General features: G+C 38.8%; 1 protein-coding gene across 6 annotated transcripts in view; it reads right to left on the bottom strand.

Annotated features, from left to right (window-relative positions):
* The window catches only part of SPIN1 (spindlin 1), a 74,958-nt gene that overhangs the window by 50,277 nt on the left and 3,330 nt on the right, over nt 1-21,351 (bottom strand). The gene's annotated exons all lie outside the window — the stretch shown is intronic.

Consider the following 21,351-nt stretch of genomic DNA (forward strand, 5'->3'; position numbering starts at 1 on the left):
AGAATCATTACCTGAATTGAAGGCAGATGCCTAGCCAACTGAGCCAGCCAGGTGCCCCTGGGTTTTGTTTTATTCCATTCATCTATGTATTTTTACATCAGTACCATACAGCTTTAATTACCACCCACGTCTAATATAACTTGAAATATGGAATTGTGGTACCTCCAGATTTCTCTTCTTTAAGACTGCTTTGACTATTTGAGGTCTTCTGTGGTTCCACACAAGTTTTAGGATTGTATGTTCTAGTTCTGTGAAATATGCTGTTAGTATTTTGAGAGACTGCCATGAATTGGTAGACTCCTTTGGGTAGTATAGACATTTTCAAAAGATTTGTTCTTCCAACTTATAAGCATGGAGTATCTTTCTTCCATTTCTTTGTGTCACATCTTGAATTTCTTTCACCAATGTGTTAGTTTTTAGAGAACAGATCTTTCACCCCCTACATTAAGTCTACTCCTAGACATTTTGTTGTTTTTGGTGTACCTATAAATGGGTTGTTTTAATTTCACTTCCACTGCTTCATTATTGTTTTATAGGAATACAACAACTTTCAATACATTGATTTTATATCCTATGACTTTACTGAACTCCTTTATCAGCTCCAGGACCTCCCAGAGGGTCTCTAGGTTTCACATGTATAGTATCATATATATACACATATACTAAGATATATATATCATTTGCAGTCACCTACAAATAGAGCTTTACTTCTTCACCAATTTGCATGTCTTTTCTTTCTTCTCATCATCTAACCTCTGTGGTTAGTATATCCAGTACTATGGTGAATACAAGTGGTGAGAATGGACACCCCAGTCTTGTTTCTGCCATCAGGGAAAAGCTCTGTTTTTCCCCTTTAAGTATGACGCTCAATGTGGGTTTTTCATACATGGTCTTTATTACAATGAGGTATAATAGGTTCCTCTAAACCTGCTTTGTTGAGGGCTTTTTTCATGGATGTTGTACTTTGTCAAATGCGTTTTCTGCATCTGTTGAAGTAATATTTTCATTCTTTCTCTTACCAATGTGATGTACAACATTGTTTTGCAAATACTGAGCCACCCTTGCATCCTAGGAATAAATCCCACTTGATTGTGGTAAATAATTCTTTTAACATATTGTTGGATACAGTTTGCCAATTTGTTAAAGATTTTTGCATCTTTATTCATAAAAGACACTGGCCCTTCTTTTTTCCTGGTGTCTTTAACTGGTTCTGGTATCAGGGTGATACTGGCTGCACAGAATGAATTTGGAGGTTTTCTTTCCGTGTTTTTTTTTTTTTTTTGGGGGGGGTAGTTTAAGAATAGATAATAGCTTCTTTAAAAGTTTGACAGAATTCACCTGTGAAACTGGTCCTGGACTTTTGTTAATTGGGAGATTTTTGATTACTGATTCAATCTCCTTGCTGGTAATCATTCTGTTCAAATTTCTATTTCTTCCTGCTTCAGTTTTGGGAAGTTATAGTTTCTAGGAATTTTTACTCATCTCTTCTAAGCTGTCCAATTTGTTGGTATATAATTTTTCATAATATTGTTACAATTCTTTGTATTTCTGTGGTGTTGACTGCTATTTCTCTTTTATTTATTTACTCATGAGAGACAGAGAGACCGGCAAAGACACAGGCAGAGGCAGAAGTAGGTTCCCTACCGGGAGCCCAATGTGGGACTCAATCCCAGGACCCGGGGATCACACCAGGTACTGGAGGCACTCAACCACTGAGCCACTCAGGCACCCTGCTATTTCTCCTCTTTCATTAGTGATTTTGTTTACTTGGATCCTCTTTTTTAACAAGCCTTGTACAAGTTTATCAATTTTGTTGATCTTTCCAAAGAACCAGCTCCCAGTTTCATTGATCTGTTCTCCTGGGGATTTTTTAAGTTTCTATTTATCGTCTATTTCTGTTCAAATCTTTATTATTTCCCTCTATTTGTTGGGTTTGGGTTTTGTTTGTTCTTTTTCTAACTCCTTTTAAGTGCAAGGTTATGTTGAAATTTTTCTTGCTTCATGAGGCAGGCCTGTATTACTATAAACTTCCCTCTTAAAAAAGCTTTTGCTACATCTCAAAGACTTTGGACCATTGTATTTTCACATTTATTTCCTTGCATGTAATTTTTAATTTCTTTTTTGAGTTCTTGGTTGACCAATTGTCTAGTAGCATGTTGCTTAACCTCCATGTATTTGTGTTCTTTCCCTATTTTTTCTTCTGGTTGATTTCTAATTTCATGGTGTTGTGGTCAGAGATGTATGGTATGATTTCGATTTGAATTTCTGAGTTGTTTTGTGACTGAATATGTAATCTATTCTGAAGAATATTCCATGTTGCACTTGAAAACAAGGTGTATTGTTTTAGAATGAAATGTTCTAAATGTGTTAAATCCATCTGGTCCAGTGTGTCATTCAAAGCTATTTCCTTGTTTTATCTGTCTGTTGATGTAAGTAAGGTGTTAAAATCTCCTACTATTATATTACTACCAAGTAGTTCCTTTATGTTATTAAAGGTACTCTCATGTTGGGTGCATAAATATTTATAGTTTACAGTTGTTATATCCTCTTGTTGGGTTGTTCCCATTGTTATTATATAATGTCCCTCTTTGTCTATTATAGTCTTTGTTTTAAAGTTTGTCTGATATTAGTATTGGTACACTGGCTTTGCATGATAAATGCTTCTCTATTCTCTCACTTTTAATATTCATGGGTCTTTAGGTCCGAAATGAATCTCTTGTACACAGCATATACATAGGTTTTGTTTGTTTTTTTTTATCCCGTCACCCTATGTCTTTTGACTGGAGCATTTAGTCCATTTATATTTTAGTAACTATTCATAGGTATGTATTTATCAATGCTTTTATTTTATGGTTGTTTCTATAGATTTTCTGATCCTTTCTTCTCTTGCTCTCTTTCATGGATTGTTGGTCTTCTTTAGTGATATACTTGGATTCTTCATATCTCTTCAGTCTTTGCTTATCTGTGACTGGTTTTTGATCTGTGCTTACCATTAGGTTTGTATGTGACATCTGCATATAATAGTCTGTATTAAATTAATGGTCACTTAAGTTGGAACCTATTCTTGACTCCCTCCATTTTAGGTATATGGTGTCATATTTTACATCCTTTTATGAACCCTTTGTTTTACAGAAATACTCATTTTTACTACTTTTGGCTTTCTCTATTTTCCATTCTCTCCCTTATGATCTTCTCTTTCCATTCAGAGACCCCTTTGATATGTCTTGTAGGATGGTTCAACGGTCATAAACTCCTTCAGTTTTTGTCTGAGAAATTCTTTTTCTCTCCTATTCTGAATGACAGCCTTGCCAGATAAGAGTATTCTTGACTACAGATGTTTCTCTTTCAGCACTTTGAATATATCATGCCACTTCCCTTAGAGCTTGCAAACTTTCGGCTAAAAAATCTACTCACACCCTTTTGTAGTTTCCCTGTATGTAACTGTCTTCTGCTTTTAAAGGTTTTCCTTCTACTGCTACTTTTTGCAATTTTAATTACTGTATCTCGGTGTGGACCTCCTTGGGTTAAATTTTGGGGTGGGGAGGGAGATCTCCGTGCCTCCTGGATCTGTAGGTTTCCTTCCCCAGATTCAGGGAGTTGCTGGCTATCATTTCTTCTAATACATTTTCTGCCCCCTTACCTCTCTCCTCTCCTGTGATCCCTACAATGCACATGTTATTATATGCTTGATGCAGTCACAATGTTCCCTAAGACTGTTCTCAATTTGCAAATTTTCTCTGCTCTCCTTTGCTCAGCTTGGTTACTTTACTCTGTCTTCCAGGTCATCAATTTCTTCCTCTCTTTCATTTAACCTAGCTATTTATTCCATCAAATGTATTTTAAATGTCATTTATTGTGTTCATGATCTGATCAGTTTTTTAATCTCTATATCAAGGGTCTCACTGATGTCCTCCATTCTTCTCTCAAGTCCAGTGAGTATCTTTATAATCATTACTGAAAATTCCCTATCAAGCATATTACTCCTAAGCATTTCACTTTGGTATCTTGCTGTGGTTTGATCCTGTTCTTTCAGTCTGTGAGGAAAATCAACTACTTTTCTTTCTGATAATAGCTTTGTGAAGAAGTCTTGTAGTGCCCTGCAGTGCAGTGTCCCATTCCCCCAGGGCCTGGCACCCAAGAGAGTGCCTCCTGTATGTATTGTATGTGCTCTGTTATTAAGTCTCAGATGCTTATTCCTTCAGTCCAGTTGTCCGTAGAGGTTCTCCTTGCTTACTGTTTGCAGTATTTGGGGCCCAGGGACTGAGGCTCATTTTAACAAGGTATGCAGTGCTCTGCTAGCAAAATGAGGCCTGTGCCCAAACTGACATCTCGCAAAACGTGCAGACCAGGAGATGTGGTATTGGCAGGGTTTGTGCTGGCCTTCTGGGTGAGGGGCCCACAGCACTAGGACTGAAGTAGCATGACTGGAAAGGGCAGATCTGCCAAAGCAGAGGAGGGGTTTTGGGGGAGAGTTTGCAGCGCAAGTGTAAGCAAGTTAGGAGTGTCAGCATCACACTGGTTCCCATGGGAGGGAGGAGGGACCCTCCCTATGATCCCTCTCTGGACCACACTTCAAAATGAGCAAATCACTCTCCCAGCTGGTACCAGCATTTTTCAAACTGCTAGTTCTATGCTGCATCTACTCAGGCTATCTCTTAAGGATGGGGATTCACCTTACCTATGCCCTCACGCTCTGGGTTCTGAGTCGAGCCTGCTGATGTCTTAAATTCTAGGCTTTAAGTCCTGCTGATTATAAAAACTCACAAATTCCTCTTCTTTTCAAAAGCAAATACTATGGGGATTTGTCCACCCCATTCCTGGGCTCCCTGGTATAGAAGTCTGTTTTCTGACTTTTTCTCTTTGCCACCAGCTCCCTCCCCACCTCAAATGGCCATAGTCTGTTCTGCACCCAGATCACATCTTCACCATTCCCTTCTTTGATATGGCACTTTCACTGTCTTTAGTTGTAGAGCTTGTTCTGCCAGTCTTCAGGTCATTTTCTCAGTTATTTGGGCTGTTATCTAGTTACATCCATGGGACAAGGGAGCTTAAGGTCCTCCTACTCTATCTTGCCAGCAAACCACCAAAGTAGTATATTTTTCCACATATTTATACTATTAGAAATAATAAAGATGAAAGAAAAGGACTGTATACAAAAAATAGGATATGTAGTTTCTGTTAAAAAAAAAAAAGACAGGGATCCCTGGGTGGCGCAGCGGTTTAGCGCCTGCCTTTGGCCCAGGGCGCGATCCTGGAGACCCGGGATCGAATCCCATATCGGGCTCCTGGTGCATGGAGCCTGCTTCTCCCTCTGCCTGTGTCTCTGCCTCTCTCTCTCTGTGACTATCATAAAAAAATTAAAAAAAAAAAAAAAAAGGCCGGAATGAAGATGCATTTTTGCTGAAGGAAATAAATTATCCTTAGGTAAAATAATTATCCCAAAATAAGGGAAAAAGAAAAAATTACACAGAAAACCTAAATAAAGTTGTAGAAGACTGGTGGAAAAAGGAACCTCAAAAAAAACTTTTGTGTGTGATCAAGCTAAGGTTAGGATGGGCCTATTTAAAAGGAGGAGGAGCGAGGGAGGGGGAGGGAGGGGAAGGGCAGAGGAAAGGAAGGAGGAGGAGATGCTAATTTATTTTCATCTCAAAAGTACCCTAGTGCAAAATTAGAATTTGGTTTTCTAGAAGTTAAATGGACAAAATTCTTTGTAGACTACTGGTCTGCTCTTAATAAGAAATTATAAACAAAGAGTTTTCATGGCCTTTAATGTGATATCTTACAAGAATATTTCCTGTTTTCCATTGTCTTCAACAGATCTTTGACTTCTTAGAAAAAAATAACAGAATCTTCTCTAAATTTGGGTTTTGGATTTTTTTGTTTTTTTTTTTTTTTTTTTTTACATGTACTTATTACCAAAATCTTTTCACTATCACTTTGGTTGAAGAGATAACAAAGTATTGTTCACAAAGGCCTGTGGTCCTATTTGATCAAATGCTTTAAAGCTTGACATTTTTAATAAACTTCCCAAATCAAATTCTAAATAAAGTAAAAAGAAAAACACTAACTTAATGATGTAATCTTTTGCTGGTGGAGGATCTTGCCTCAGTGTTGATGGCTGTTATCCATTAGGGTGCTGGTGACCAAAGGCTGGGTGACTGGCCATTTCTGAAAATAAGACAACCCTAATGTTTGCCATATGGATTGACTCTTCCTTTCGTGAATGATTTCTCCATAGCCTGTGCTACTGTTTGGTAGCGTTTTACCCACAGTAGGACTTCTTCCAAAATTGGAGTCCCTCTTCTCAAACCCTGCCCCTGCTTTACAGCTAAGTTCACATGATATTCTAAATCCTTTGTTGTCATTTCATGGCATCTTCACCAGGAGTAAATTCCACCCCAGAACCCACTTTCTTTGCTCATCTAGAAGAAGCAACTCATCTGTTCAAGTTTTATCCCAAGATTGGGGGCAGTTCAGTCACATCTTCAGACCATACTTCTCATCCGGTTCTCTTGCTGTTCCCATATCTGCAGTGGCTTCCTCCGCTGAAGTCCTGAATCCATGAGAGCCATCCATGAGAGCTGGAATCAACTTCTTTCAAACTCCTGTTGATGTTGCCATTTTGGCCTCTATGAATCACAAATGTTTTCCATGGCATCTAAAATGGTGAATCCTTTCCAGAAGTTTTCAGCTGACTTTGCCCAGACCCATCAGAGAAATCACTATCAATGGCAGCTATAACCTTACAAAAATTACTTCTTCAATAAGACATAAAAGTCGAAATTACTCCTTAATCCATGGGCTGCAGAATGTGGTGTCACCAGCACGAAAACATTAATTTCATTGGACACCTCATTAGCACTAGTGGGTGACCAGGTGCACTGTCAACAAGCAGTTATTCATATTGTGAAAGAAAACTTCTTTCCTTCACAGTAGGTCTTAACAGTGGGCTTAAAATATTCCATAAACCATGTTGTACGCAGATGTGCTGTCCCCAGACTGTTGTTCCATTTCTAGAGCACGAGCAGAGTAGATTTAGCATACTTCGTAAGCTCCCTAAAATTTTTCAGAATGGCAAATGACTTCAACTTACAGTCATCAGCTGCATTAGCCCGTAACAAGAGAGTGTCCTTTAAAACAAGTTTTGAAGCTATGCACGGACTTCTCTCCAGCTGTGATAGCATCTTTCACTTTAAGGCTGTTTCATTTACACTGAAAATAGGCTGTTTAGTGGAAGCATCTTCACTAATTCTCTCAACAAGACCTTCTGAATCACTTGCAGCATCTACACCAGCAGGTCCTACTTTACCTTACACTTTGAAGTCATAGAGACAGATTCTTTCCTGAGAACCCATGAACCAAGCTCTGCTAAGCTTCAAACTTTTCTTCTGCAGCGTCTTCATCTCACTTAGCTTTCTGAGAATTGAAGAGTCAGGGCCTTGCTCTGGGTGAAGCTTTGGCTAAATGGAATGTTGTGGCTGGTCTGATCATCTATCCAGACCACACTTCCTCCATAACAGCAAGGAGGCTGCCTCACTTTCTTATCATTTGTGTGTTCACTGGAGTAGTACTTTTAATTTCCTTCAAAAACCTCCTTTACAATCACAACTTGGTTAATTGTTGCAAGAGGCCTAGCTTTCAGCCCATTTCAGCTTTCAATATGCCTTCCTAAATTCAATCATTTCTAGCTTTTGATTGAAAGTGAGAACCATGTGACTCTTCCTCTCAGTTGAGCACAAAAAATCATTATAGGGTATTGTTGGCCTAATTTCAATATTATTGTGTCTCAAAGGAGAGCAAAAGATGGCAGAACAGCCAAACAGTGGAGCAGTCAGAACACACAAAACATTTATCGATTAGGCTGATCATCTCATTTGAGCATGGTTCATGGTGCCCCAAAACAATTACAATAGTAAAATCAAAGATCAGTGGTGACACTTCACCACAACAATTATCACAATAACGAAAATGTATGAAATATTGTGAAGATTATCAAAATGTGACAGAGAGAAAGTGAGCAAACACTGTTAAAAAAAAATGGCACAAGGCACCTGGCTAGCTCAATTAGTAGAACATGGGACTCTTGACCTTGGGATTGTGGGTTCAAGCCTCACAATGGGCATAGAGATTACTTTAAAAAATAAAATCTTATAAAAAAGGAAACAAAAAAGAAAAATGGCCCTAACAGACTCAATAAAAGGCTGCCACAAAAAAAAAAAAAGGCAGTATCTGCAAAGAACAATAAACTGAAGTGCAATAAAACAAGTATGGCTATATGAAATAACATGGCAAGCATTATCAAATAAAAAGTAACACTCTTCTTTATGTTATATTTACATAAATATAAGTATTCCAGAAATTATATGGAAATCTTAAAAATCTCTAATGTCCTAGCACGTTATAAGTCATAATTCCAGCTATTGTCTTAAAATATTGTATTATACAAAAATAACTAAACCTCTTTGTCAATTAGATTATAACAATGTCTCATCTTTTTTTTAAATCTGAAGTTTAACCATCCCCAAATTTTAAGTCTTTTGTCACAACTGTTCTACTCTGATGCTTTCACAAAACCGTGCCTGCAAAAATGCTTCATCTTCAAGGAGATCCATGGGAAAAACCCTGACAAATACTCTAGAATAAAGATTTCTGAAACTCTTAAATGGTAAAACTGAACCAGGATAAGAATTTCTAAGACTCTGATGCAAAAACTGATGAATTCATAAAACTGCTAACAGAAGACAAGAATTAATTACAGAAGACTGAATAAGCTGATAAAGATGATTACGATTTTTATGCCTTCATTTAAAACATTGCTGGCTCTTTAATGTTTAATGTTTTGTTTTCCCGATTTAAAGGACGCCCTTTTTCTTTCAACCTATCTGTGATGTAACAGCAACTTAGTAAGGTATAGCTTTATAACAAAGGTTGACAATGTACGTTTCTGCATAAGTTCAATAAGAATCTGTTCTTCCAGGGCCCCTTGGGTGGCTCAGTTGGTGAAGCATCTGCCATCAGCTCAGGTCATGATCTCCCAGTCTGGGGACTCCAGGGATCCAGCCCCACATCAGGTTGCCTGCTCAATGGGGAATCTGCTTCTCCCTCTTCCACTCCCTCTGCCCTATGCCCCTCCCCTGCTCAAGTGTGCTGGAGACCCTCTAGTAAGTAAATAAGATATTAAAAAAAAAAAATCTGTTCTCCCTATAACAGGAAACAATTAGACAAGGCTTGACTTTTTAACCAAAAGAGACTTTTAAAGTCCAATCCAAGATTCCTTATGAAAAACTCCTGTGAACTAGATTTAAAAAGAGTCTTTATAGTCAATATGCTATTCTTCTGGCACTCATGTAAATAATCAAGGCAAGTTTATCAAATCTAGATTTAATCTGCAAGAACAGTCTTATGTTATTTTTAATAGAAATGGAATTGATATAAAAAATTATATCAAGTAATACACCTTTTATAGCTATCATATTAGTATGTTAATTGTTTTTTACCAGTGAACTTTACTGGTTCCTGAATTTAAGTTTCCTCTAATATTTGGCTAGAACTCTAACATTTCCAATTTTCTCTCACCTTTTTTTTAGATGAAATCACCATGAAACTAAAAATTGACTTTTCCCTAAAGCCATATAAGCTAAATCTGGACAATCTGATAGAAACTTCAGAGGAACCACACTGCTCATGTATGGACAGTCTTCATGCATGCTGCTGTATGTGGCTACTCAGAAAGATCACCAGGGACATTCATGCTGCAAACCAGGAAAATCCGTCCGGTTGCCACTACCTGCCCTCACTCCATCTGAGGATACTCAGAACCCTACTTTAGAAATGTCAACTGGCTGCTCATTAAATTCACAAAACAGAATTTATAGTTTACTCGAACTATTAACCTTTGTTTTTTCTTTATTTCCATAGAAATGCCTCGTTAAATTACCTGATAGCTCCCTTCTTACAGAGGCCTAATTTACATGAAAGCCTATCTGCAACACCACCTTCTGATATCCAACAGCCTCTCATTCACCCTATCCGACGTATTTTGAACGTGTTTGCTTACACGTTATGTTGTGCTCTATGTAATCATTAAAAAAAAAAAAAAAATGTAAACTATCTTAGCTTAAACTTGAATCTGGTTATAATCCATTTGATTTATTTGAGTGACTAAGTCTTAGCTCCTGGGAATCCTCACCCTGGGAAATTTTTCAATCCTCGGGTATCATCCTCCTCATAGTCATATTAACCCATCTGGTGCACTGTCATCTCTCGGAATTTTTAACTGCCTGTCAGCAGCCACTCACATGATAAATGGCACCCACCAGGATAACCAACTGGAAGATATCAACAATAACCACAAAAATGATAGCATGAACTACATGGACCTCCAGCCTGGTGATGCAACTCATGGAAACAGCAAGTATGTTTATTCTTCTGCCTGACTACATCAGCAGTAGTAACCAGAAATACCATTTAATACTCTCAGCCTAAGTGAATGACCAAAGAGGGAACTGTTAAATCAAGGACAGGCAGAGACAGGCCTTGAAGATTCCCTGAGCAGAGATAACCAGTTTAGTCATGCAGGCAAAGCCTAAGTCAGCTTACCTGGCAAGGTTAACTAGATCTGGATCATTACGTTCTTGTGCCTCTTAAAATCACAAGCAAAACTTGAACTGTTTCTCAAGGTCAATAAGAGGTAACCACTGACCAATTCCATATCGTCAAAAAAATTCTAACACTGTAACTAATCATTGTGAAAAATAAACAGTCACTGTCTTCTCACTAAAATCATTTATAACAATATACCCCTAAACCGCATTCTATATTCTGATTTGAGTGCTCCTAGTTTGCAAATTGTATCTCTGGTGCGTGCATAACAAACTTCTACTAATTACTTCAGTTATTCATTGGTTTTATTCTGGCTATTTTGAACCTTTGACAGTATCAAAGACCATGATTTTCCAGAAGTGAAAAAAATTCAATAAATTCAATGGATGACATTAACAGTAGGCTACTCTTGTTAAAAATTAGTGAACAAAGTGAGTTAAAATATCCTGGGCAGCCTGGGTGGCTCAGCAGTTTAGCGCCGCCTTTGGCCCAGGGCCTGATCCTGGGGACCCAGGATCAAGTCCTGCATCAGGCTCCTTGCATGGAGCCTGCTTCTCTGCCTGTGTCTCTGCCTCTCTCTCTCTCTCATGAATAAATGAATAAGGTCTTTAAAATAAAAAAATATCCTAAACGAAGCATGGAGAGGGTAAGAAACAGTCTTATATGCTTTCCAATGGATTCTGAGAAGGGAGTGGGAGGCAGGCAGCAGAAATACTCTTAAAGATGGTGCTACGAACGTTCAAAAGAATGAAAAGAACTTCATTAGATTCAATTAGAACCAAAAGAAAATACACATAAAAACATACCTACACACATAAAACTGTTGAAAAACAAAAACAAAAACAAAACCATAACAGTCTTAAATAAGTAAGAAAAGACAAATTCCACTCATGAGAGCAAATATTAAACTGATAGTTTACTTCTCAGAGAGAAGAGAAGCTAGGTATATCACTCAGTAACTTCTTTCAACATCTTAGAAGGAAACCAACCAAAGTTAGGCAATTCAATATACATCAAAATTATCCTTCAAAAAAACATCAATTTGTGAAATTTTTAGCTAACACAATCAGAGAATTCACTATTAGCAGTCCGGCAACAGGTGAGAAACAGAGCGTTCTCCAGGAAGAAGAAAAATGTTCAAAGATGGAGAACTAGAATAACATAAGTGAATGAAAAAGATAAATCTAAATGGTTATTGATTATATAAATTAATAATTTCTTAAAACAGATACAAAATTAAAGGAGCACAACAGTGGCATATAAGTGAAATGAGATAAATGGAGTTTAAATACCCAGAGAGAAAAAAAAAAGCAAATATTACATTTTGAGAAGTCAAGATGACATGTTTTAAATAACTTCCAACTTAAAAAAAAAAAAGCAAAGAAAAACAAAAAAAGAGAAAAAGCACATTAAACAGGTATAATAAAGAGAAAGCACTTAATATAAAATCTAAACCCTAGGTCAGTCATTTTCCTAAATGTCAACTATGTCAGTTATTTTGTTAAATGTCAACAGACCAAATGTATGAAATATTGTTAGACTAAATTTTTTAAATTCCAACTACACATTGTTGACAACAGACTCATTCAAAACACAAGTATGTAGAAAGTATGAACATAAAAGGTAAAAAAAAAAAAAAGACATTGCATATATTAATCAGTGAAAAATAGTGCAGCTACATTACTACTCAGCTAACTAAACTTAATCTCTAACAATACTTTTAAAAAGAGATACTTAATGATTTTTCAAAACTCAACTGATGAGGAAGATGTACAATTCTAAACATGTATGCACCTAACAACGTATCTTCAAAATATATAAAGCAAAAACCATCAAAACTAAGGAGGAACAAATTCAAGATCACAGTATTAACACATTTCTGTTGCTAAGCAATACAACCAGTAGACTAAAAGGAAAAAAGAGCAAGGATGTTGAAGTTAACACAACTAATCAAGCTAAACTGACATATACAGACATTGCATCCAACAAATACAGAAGCATTCTTTCCAAGCACACACTGGATGGACATTAACAAAAATTCATCGTATGCTGGGCCATAAGGCAAGCTTCAAAACTTACATAAGCTTTTAAATAGTGTTCTGGCCACAGAATTAAAACAGAAATACAGAGCAGAGAGGATTCTTAAGAGCAGTGAAACCACTGTGAATGATGCTATAATGATGGATACATATTGCATATTTATCAAAACCCATAGAATATACACCATCAATAGTAAATCCTAACATAAAACTATGGACTTAGAATGAATGGCAATGATGTGTCAACAAACGTTCAGTGATCCTAACAAACAAACAAAGTACAATCTGGTGCAGGATGTCAACATGGTGGAGACATGGTCAGGGGATCAGGAGGTGCAGGAAAACTCTGCACTTTCTGCCCAGTTGTGCAGTGAACTTACAACTGCTCTTAAAAATAAAGTCTACTTTTTAAAAAGGTTTAACTGTCAGAATATGTTAAGTATGCTCTGGTTACAAACCCCAGATATCTTAGTTAAGAAAACTTAACTCAAAATAATTCCCATTTCCCACCTCTGCCCTCCCACTCCTCCTCCTCTTTCCTCCACACCTTACTCCTCCTCTACCTCTTTCTGCTTCTGCTCACTGTGGACACATAAAAGACCAGCACTACAGGAAGCTCCATTTGGAAACATGATCACTAGCAGGAGGAAGGGAATGTGGCAAATCTCACCACTGTTCTTAAAGTTTATGAGATGTATCCATCAAGAACTGACCAAGATAAATACACGGCCACCTCTAGTCCAGGAAGTAGGAACCAGAGACTACCACACACCCACTTGAAAAGTCTAAAATTACAAATATCAACAATACCAAATACTGGGTGAGAATGTACAGTCACAAGGATGTATTCACTGTAATAGGAATAGAAACTAGTATATCCATTTTGGAAAAGTTTGGCATTATCTACTAATATTGAACACACACCTAATATATATGATCCAGCAATTCTACTCCTAAGTGCACTGAACAGAAAAGTATGCGAGAAACACGTACCTGAAAGTTCACAACAAGTCCACTCATGTAAGCCCTGTGACAGCCATGAAAATGAGCCTGTTGGGTCACCTACTACGAAAAACTTCTGCACTCTGAACCCAACACCCTGCACACTAGCACCAACCACAATGGTGGTTTCTCACCAAAGACCAGACACAGAATACTAACACAGGCTGAATCCTACAGGACAAGGGATTCCTGTAATCCCCGACTCTGGCTGGAAGACTCCTCACTGGCCTTGCTTAAACTTTCTTACACTGCACTGTGGTCATCAGGCTTTGCCTCCTAAATATTCTCTACGCCTTCCTCCTTCAATGTAGCACACCTCCAAGTTACTGACAGCACCCACACATGTATTTCCTCCACTACATCTAAATATGATCCAGGGATGCCTGGATGGCTCGTCAGTTGAGCGTCTGCCTTCAGCCCAGGGCATGATCCTGGGATCCCAGGATCAAGTCCCACATTGGGCTCCCCGCAGGGAGCCTGCTTCTCCCTCTGCCTGTGTCTCTACCCCTCTCTGTCTCTCATGAATAAATAAAATCTTTTTAAAAATTTAAATTAAAATCAATCTGATCCAAAGTTGGGGTGCCTGGATGGCTCAGTCGGTGAAGCATCTACCTTTGGCTCAGGTCATGATCCCAGCATCCTGGGATCAAGCCCACATCAGGCTCTCTGCTCAGCAGGGAGTCTCCCTCTGCTTGTCTGCTTGCACTGACTCTCTCAAGTAAATAACATCTTCTACATAAATAAATCTAATCCAAACTTGCTGTCCTCTGGTTCTTGGGTCATCTGAACTAAAGTCTCAAACTGAGAAGGGCCCAACGTTTATCAATGAGAGGATGAAGACCCACAATAGTATACACACAAATAAACTATAACTCTAGTGACCACATAAATGAAATTCATGGTAAGTAGTTCGTTAGTGTGTCACAAACCATGAACATGCCACTACTATACATTACACACACACACACACAAAATTTAAAAAAAAAAGCAAGATTCTGAGATATCAACAGTCCTCAAACCAAAGGTAAATCTGCTACTATTAATTCAGATTAAGCTATTTAGAGCCTAATTGTTACTATGGTAGCCATCACCCTCCTCACGCCTTCCTCCATCAACCCACCCCCAGAAGTAACCAATTATAAAACACTGCTCTGAATCTGACATACTATTATACACACTTAACAAACAGATACAGGGCCGCCTGGGTCGCTCAGTGGTTGAGCATCTGCCTTCAGCTCAGTGCATGACCCTGGAGTCCTGGGATCAAGTTCCACATCAGGCTCCCCGCAGGGAGCCTGCTTCTTTCTCTGCCTAGATCTCTCATGAATAAGAAAAAAAAAAAAAAAAAAAAAAAAAACTTTAAAAAAATAAAGCATACACACAAACACAAACATCTTAAAACACACAACCAAGAATACAGTTCTACAACTTGCTTATTAAATGTCTTGCTTCCCACAGAGCTTTATTTTTACTCCTCTCTTATTTTTACTAATAACATGCCAATGTATGGGCATAAAATTCTTTTATTTTACCCTAACCCCAATATTGGACAAGTATTTCATAGTTATAATATCACAAATACTCCTGTCATGAAAAATCTTACTCAGATTTATACGATCCTGCAAACGCAGCTATACAACCAATTCCTAAAAGTGAAACTGCTAAGCCAAACAGTATAGGTATTTAAAAATGTCTAAGTACAGGGGCGTCTCAGTGGCTCAGTCAGTTAAGTTTCCGTTCAGATCAGGATCTCAGGGTCATGGGATCGAGCCCTGTGTCAAGCTTCACGCTGAGCAGGGAGTCTACTTAAGATTCTCTTCCTCTGCCCCTCCCCCACTCTCCCTCTCTAAAATAATTTTTTGAAAAGACTCTATACTGAAACTACCTTCCAACAAGGCCCCAACAATGACATAATGTACTGATAAACTATGTATACTTTAGATGAATTTTACTATATCAGACTAACACCTCAGAAACTATGAAAAATAATTACAAATGGAAGTACATAAGATCACTTCTATCTTTTACTAAATCAATTTAAAGGAAAAACTTTATAAGATTAAACAATATCAGGGACGTCTGGGTGGCTCAGCGGTTTAGCTCCTGCCTTTGGCCCAGGATGTGATCCTGGAGTCCCAGGATCAAGTCCCGTATCGGGCTCCCTGCATGAAGCCTGCTTCTCTCTCTGCCTCTCTCTCTCTGTGTCTCTCATGAACAAATAAAATCTTTAAAAATAAAATAAAATAAAATCAGAGCAAGCAAAGAAATCACTGGTAGTTGCAACCTAAAAATTAATCCTAAATTTAAATACAAATTGAAACCACAATGAGATACCACCTCACACCAGTGAGAATGGTGAAAATTAACAAGATAGGAAACAACAAATGTTGGAGAGGATGTGGAGAAAGGGAAACCCTCTTGCACAGTTGATGAGTGTGAACTGTACAGCCACTCTGGAAAACTGTGTGAAGTTTCCTCAAAGAGTTAAAAATAGAGCTACCCTATGACCCAGCAATTGCACTGCTGGGGATTTACCCCAAAGATACAGATGCAGTGAAACGGCAGGACACCTGCACCCCAACGTCTATAGCAGCAACGTCCACAATAGCCAAACTGTAGGAGGAACTTTAGTGTCCATCGAAAGATGAATGGATAAAGAAGCTGTGGTCTATGTATACAATGGAATATTACTCAGCCATTAGAAACGACAAATACCCACCATTTGCTTCAACATGGATAGAACTGGAGGATATTATGCTCAGTGAAGTAAGTCAGTTGGAGAAGGACAAATATTATATGGTCTCATTCATTTGGGGAATATAAAAAATAGTGAAAGGGAATAAAGGGGAAAGGAGAGAAAATGAGTGAAAATATCAGTGAGGGTGAAGAACATGGGAGACCCCTAACTCTGGGAAACAAACAAGGGGTAGTGGAAAGGTGGGTGGGGGATTGGGGTGACTGGGTGACGGGCACTGAGGGAGGCACTTGACGGGATGAGCACTGGGTGTTATGCTATATGTTGGCAAATCGAACTCCAATAAAAATATATACAATAAATAAATAAAAATATGTTCATAAATACATGATACAAAAGGAAAAGAAATTAATCCTAAATTAAAGTAAGACCATTTCAGGGCACCCGGGTGACTCAGTCAGTTGAATGTCTGACTCTTGATTTCAGCTCAGGTCAAGATCACAGGGTCTTGGGGTGGAGCCCCACATCAGGCTCCACAACCAGCAGGGGCGGGGGGAGCTACGGGAGATTCTTCCTCCCTTTCCCCCTGCTTGCTCGCTCGCTGTCTAAAAAAAGAAGTGAATAAATCTTTTAAAAAGTAATAAAGTAAAATAAGATCATTCTACAGACCTGCCACCCCAGTCATCACTGCATTTACAGTTCCTGTGGTTCCCACTGTGATTTCTGACCTACAGAGAAAAGTGACCAGACCTCTCTAGGATACTGGGGCTCCCCTTATAACTGGAATATAATGCATGAGCTCTGAATCCTCCCAGGGTGGTGAGCAGGTCTTTTACAACAAAGCCACTCGGAACGTTCCAATCTCCCAAAGCCTTTAGCTGTCTCCTTCTTCCATGGTATAGCAAGACAGTTCTGGCATCTCAGCTTTGCTCAGACCACCTCTGGATTTGTTTCAGGCAATCACCAGCACTCTAACCCCCTCAAGGTACAAAACTGATCCAGAATGCCTGCTTATGAGCCCGTGTCAACAAATTCATCCTAACGCACCTTCGTGTCCCTTCCACCATTATCCCATAACCCTAAGATCCATTCCCACAAATATCCCTCAGGTCCGACCTATAATTTAACGGCAAACCAATCTTTTGGAACTCCTCATGGGTCACGTTCTATACCTCCCACATTGGGGCCTGCTGGGATGATCTTTGGGGAAGGGCAGGCAATTACAGTTTGCCAGGCAAACAGAGATCAAGTTCCCCACACGGGATGGAAAAGCTACTTCTACTGGCAAAGACAGCACAGCAGAATTTAGGTCTCCAGCTTAATCAGAATCTGACCATACATCTCTAATCCAATTTTTAGGATCCCACTCCTTACCAATCAATGCCCTGGCTTACAAATTTAGAATTCAATTTGCATTTTTTTAGGGCAGTCACAGAAACTTTCCGGTCCTTTATGTGGAACCTGAGTAAGGAATATAAAACCCTGGGTTCATCATTTTGCAATGTAAGATTTTAACTTGGCTAGACTGAACCACATTCCCCAGAATTTCCTTTCCCATTTGCTTCTGGTTTGGGTGGGTCACAAGAGACGTTCCTGTGCAGCACATGTGGCAGCACATCTGTACAGTCTGCATCCGCTGGTCTTCTGGTTCTCCTCACTGATGCCAGGCAGGGCTGGCCTTGCAAGGCTGCTGCTGCAGTGGCTCAAAAAGAATCTCATGAAAAAAATGATGCTTGAGACAAACTCTATAGAAAGAACTGAAACAGGACCAAAACACAAACAAACACACCAATAACACATTCCAGGCAGAGGAACAAGAACCAGTGCCACGTGCCCTATGAAGGAGAAGGTGCTGAGCACAGAAGACAGAAGAATGACAGGCGTGGCTGGAGCAAGGGAAGGGGAGACATGTGGCCAAAGTCCCAAAGGATAAAAGTTACACGTATGCCCCTGAGATCATGTTACGAAGTTCAGTACTTAAAGCAGTGGGAAGCCAATGAGAGCTTTAAGTAAAAGGGTGACATAATCAGATCTGCTTTTTTAAACTCTAAGTTTCTGACACTACACAAATTTCAAACATGTTTATCTTTTACCCAAAAATCTACCTTAAACCTACACATGCACAAATACAAAACAACATATCTACAAGGTTATTCCCTGTAGCAACATTAATAAGAGCAACAGAATATAAACAACCCATGTTCATCATTAAAAACTACAAGAATGTAAAAATAGAAAAGAGCTTATATAAAGCAATCTGCAGACTATACTAAGGGGAAAAAATAACAGCATTGAAGTCTACTTTCTTTCTAAAAATGAAAAGGAAATAAAAATACGTATCCATGCTAGTATTTGCAAAAATGAAACACTGGAAAAATAAACCAGAAATAAAAGGGGGGCACTATGGGTATGTTTGATGCAGGCAACAGCAGTGGAAGGACTATGAATATACCTTTGTAACACAGCTTTGACTTTTAAACTACATAAACATTTTACATAATAAAATTTTTAAAAATACATTAAAAACGTAATACAACCCTTAAACCTTAAGTATTTCATACAAATAAACCAAACTAATAATCAAACTGGCAACATCATCAGAAAGAAAAGTATCTTCAAGTCATTTTATAATTCAGAATGTCAACTACACACCCTTACATGGATATGTTTTAAGAACAAAAGAACTGTAATGAAATATAAGCCAGCATTTTATTATCGGTGTTTTCAAATATCATTTATATACTGCAGGACAAGGGAACTAATGTTGCAAAGAATGCAAATTTTCAACGTTGGAGAAAAAAAAATAAACTCAAAGTAAAAACCCTGCAATGTTAAATTTAATTGAAAATACCAATACAGGGACTCCTAGGTGGCTCAGTTGGTGAAGCGTCTGCCTTTGGCTCAGGTCATGATCCCAGGGTTCTGGGATGAAGCCCCACATTGGGCTCTCTGCTCAGTAGAGGCTCTGTTTCTCCCTCTCCCTCTGCCTCCTGCTCTGCCTACTGTGCTTTCTCTCCTTGTCAAATAAATACATCAAATCTTAAAAAAAAAAAAAAAAAAAAAAAAAAAATCGAATTTTATGTATTTCCCGCATCTGCCCAATGAAAGTAGAGGCATTCCAGTAGCAATACAGACACGAAGCACCAGATTTCAGTATCTAAATTCCATCCCCCAATAAGAGGAGCTGAAAGAACCAGCTGATCATGAAATCTTAGACATCTAGTATCAGAAAGCAAGAAATGGTTCAAAGATTAATGGGGTGGCATCCCAGGGAAGAGATCCAGCTTGAAGGGAGTGCACCATGCCCAAGTTAGGGCAAGCTGCGGAAAAAGAACAAGAACTACTTGATTAATAACACCGAATACACAAAACTTTATCAGTCCACAGTGGTTTCAAGTGAGAAAAAAGCAAAAAGAAATTCACAACCCAACCCTGGACACAGGAAAAAAGGACATTCTAATCACCTGTCAGGGCCTAGAATGATTAATATTAACTAAGAAATGGGACTAGTTAATATATAAACATACATTCACATATACAACTATAAACATGGATTCGTTCTCATTTGTTGACAAACATACAGGCCACCAACAGGTACAAAAATTGCTTTTACGCTCTGTGGATGTAACTATAAGCAAATTGAACTTGCTATAAACAAATACAATCTAAGTTTTTTTAAAAAAGTTGTTCCATCTTTTTAGTTTTTATGTATTTATTTTAAGCAGTCTCTACACCCAAGGTGGGGTTTGAACTCATGACCCTGAGATTAAGAGTCACATGCTCTTCCAACTGAGCCAACCAGGCATCCCTGCTTTTTAAAAAATAAAAAAAAATTAAAAAACTAAAAACACAGGTTACTACAATTGAAAAGTATCTAAAATGGTATAAAAAATGCTTGAGTAGTCTCTTCACTTACACTGTCAGCATTTGAATAAAACAACACCCGTGTTGAATGGATCCTTCTCCCTCCACCCCTTCTGCCCGAAAAAATCAACACAGTCAACATTGTAGTGGCTCCAGACTGATCCCCCTCGTCCCAAATGACTTCATCCACCACCACCCCCAAGTCTGGACTACACAGAGATCCTGTGCTGGCACATTCCTTGGTCCACCTTTCATGCTGCTTAATGCCTTCCAATGGCTTTCCCCACATAGAGAAGAAACCCCAACTGCCTTGACATGGTATGCAGATCAAGTAAAACCTGGCCCCAAATTCATGCTACCCAGACCGGCCCTGACAAAGTACAGGTGGTGTCAGCAGTGGTGACCTCATCATCATTGTCGGTACCCACAGGGCACTTACCACAAAGCCCTAGAAGCTTACACTTGATGAGGTAGGTGTCATCCTGTTTAACAGATAAACACACTCTTAGAAGTAAATGTTAACATGGGGCAATCTTTGGTTGGGATTCAAATCCAGGATGGTCTCAAACACCCTCTACACGCGTCTGCTGGCACTGTCCTTCCACCTGGACTTCTTTGCTCTCCTGCTCTACACTCCTGACCCTGCTAGAGCATTGCCTTCTCTTCCAGATGCCCTCATCCTGTGCATGCATATCCTCCCTACCAGACCGGAAGGTCTCCAAGGGCACATCTTTGTGCAGTACGCCCATACAAGACTCACTGCATTAAGAACTTATGGCATTTTTTAAATGCCTTAAGCACCTAATAAAGAACTAAAAATCACACTGAAGGATCAGCCCGGGTGGCTCAGCGGTTTAGGGCTGCCTTTGGCCCAGGCCATGCGTGTGTGATCCTGGAGACCTGGAATCGAGTTCTGCGTCAGGCTTCCTGCATGGAGCCTGCTTCCCTCTGCCTGTGTCTCTGCTTCTCTCTCTCTGTCTCATGAATAAATAAATAAAATCTTTAAAAAAAAAAAAATCACACTGAATACTAGAGCACAACGAACCAAATGGTTCACTTCAACATTAACTGCAGCAAAGTTCAAAAGTAGAAGGGAAGGAAATGAACGATGAATGGCAGCAGCTATTGCATTGCAGGACTGTGCTGGGA

The sequence above is a fragment of the Canis lupus genome, chromosome 1, assembly GCF_011100685.1.
Source record: "Canis lupus familiaris isolate Mischka breed German Shepherd chromosome 1, alternate assembly UU_Cfam_GSD_1.0, whole genome shotgun sequence".
Taxonomy (NCBI): domain Eukaryota; kingdom Metazoa; phylum Chordata; class Mammalia; order Carnivora; family Canidae; genus Canis; species Canis lupus.